Raw genomic sequence first — 1,858 nt, 5'->3', positions numbered from 1 at the left:
CTGGAGGCTGCAGGGTGTGCGGGAAGCACTCATAGCAACCAGCTGGCTTCCATCCCACTGCCTCTTCTCCCTCTGCCAGCTCTCCAGCCACACTGCCAGATAATGCTCTGATCCATCATGGCCCTGCTCAGCGACCTCCCTGGGCTGATGCCCAGCACTTCCAGCAGACAAGCCAACACTCCATCCTGAAGGTTGAAGTCCTCCCTGGTCAGGCCATCTTCCTTTCTCTACTCTCCTGGGCATGGCTGTTCCTGAGCAAGACCCTTGCCCCACCTCCACCCCGCATGGTTCCCTACCAAATACTTCTCCACTGCCAAGTCTTGCCCACTCTGCAAAAAGTACCTCCCCAGAAAGCCTGCTGTAACTCTTTTGACCTCTTCCTACCCCAAAGAAGTGTTTGGACAAATTCTGTGATCTTCCTGGGGTTCTAGTTTATCACATACATGGTAACAAGTGCTATGGGAAATTTGGGTGATGGAGAAAGTGATATTGGCACTCGGCTAGCATGGAATTTGTGAGTTTTCCAATTTTATAACATAAAATCGGATTTTGTTATTATAGAAGTAACAAAACCACATGGAAAGTGGAGAGAGAAAAATATCCCCTTTAATAACTTCATGTAGCCTGAAGATCTTAACTACCTTGTCTGGTGACTGCTAGCAAAAGATTTTGGGTGGGGGAATAGCACAGCCAGGTGTGTTCTAGAATGATGGTATGGGTGAGGACTAGGGAGACCCACTGAGATATGAGGGAGTGATGGGAGCAGGCTTCAAGGAGGGATCCGATCTAGGTCTTAACTTTAGGGTGGAAAGAAGCAAAGCTCTGGAAGCAGAATCTCAGTAGCACTCCAGACAGGGATGTTGGGAAGGATGTCGGGAAAAGTATCAGCACCTTTCGTGGGGTGAGTGGTAAGGTCAATAACTGAGTCTCTGGAGGAGAGGACACAGGTTCTGAGGAGAGTTGATGAGATTGATTTTTAGATTCGCTGGATTTGGGGGCCTTAGGCTTTCCTGACGGAGTCCACCAGTCGGCAATGGGGTGCTCAGGTCTGGCACTCAGGAGGCAGGCTACAGAGGAAAAGTTTGGGAGTTAAAGGTGTAAGGGCCACGTGTGAAGCCTTGGGAGTCTGAGCTTATACAGGGTGGGCATGAAGATTAAAGAGAGAGCCTGAAGAACACTGGCACTTTACAGGGGGTGGGCGAAGCATGAAGGATGTGTAGCATGTAGCCAGGTAGGAGAAAGTAGAGCAGAAGCCTCCTGGACAGTGGCAGAAGGGCAGGGAAGAGGGAAGGCTGGGGAGACTGGCACGCGATTGCAGGGGTAGGGTGGCGCAGCGATGCAGCATCGCAAAACCATCTTGGCCCTAGGGTGCCGCAGCTGGAAGGGACAGGTCCAGTGGGAGTGTGTGGCGCGAGGCGGCCTGCGTGTTCAGGCCCCTCTCTCCCCTCCCTGATGCATCTCGTCCAGTTAGCAAGGCGAGTCCCGCCTGTCCACCAGGGTCCGCAGGGTTCTAGCAGGGGAGCCGCGAAAGCCTTCAGGTCTTCGACTCGCCCTGCCCGGCAGTGGAATGGCTTGAGGGGGTGTCCTCTCGCGTGGGCTCACGGAGACTGGCGAACGCCCAGGGTAGAGTCGGGTCTCAAACCCCGGAGCCGCCCCGGCTCTGGGCGCGCCGCGCCGCGCCGCCCTAGTTAGAAGACAGTGCGACAGCTCGGGAAACACCCACAGAGTTGGAGCATTAGGAAGTTGGGGAACTTGACTTTGTCAGATATCGTTACCATGAGACGCCTCGGGGCCCAACGCCCACGCTCTCTCCCGCGCTCCGGAGACCAGGGTGGCCCTGCGCGGGTGCGGACCTCGA

Source organism: Pteropus vampyrus, unplaced genomic scaffold (assembly GCF_000151845.1).
Source record: "Pteropus vampyrus isolate Shadow unplaced genomic scaffold, Pvam_2.0 Scaffold44, whole genome shotgun sequence".
Lineage (NCBI taxonomy): Eukaryota > Metazoa > Chordata > Mammalia > Chiroptera > Pteropodidae > Pteropus > Pteropus vampyrus.
This window is presented reverse-complemented; position numbering follows the sequence as displayed.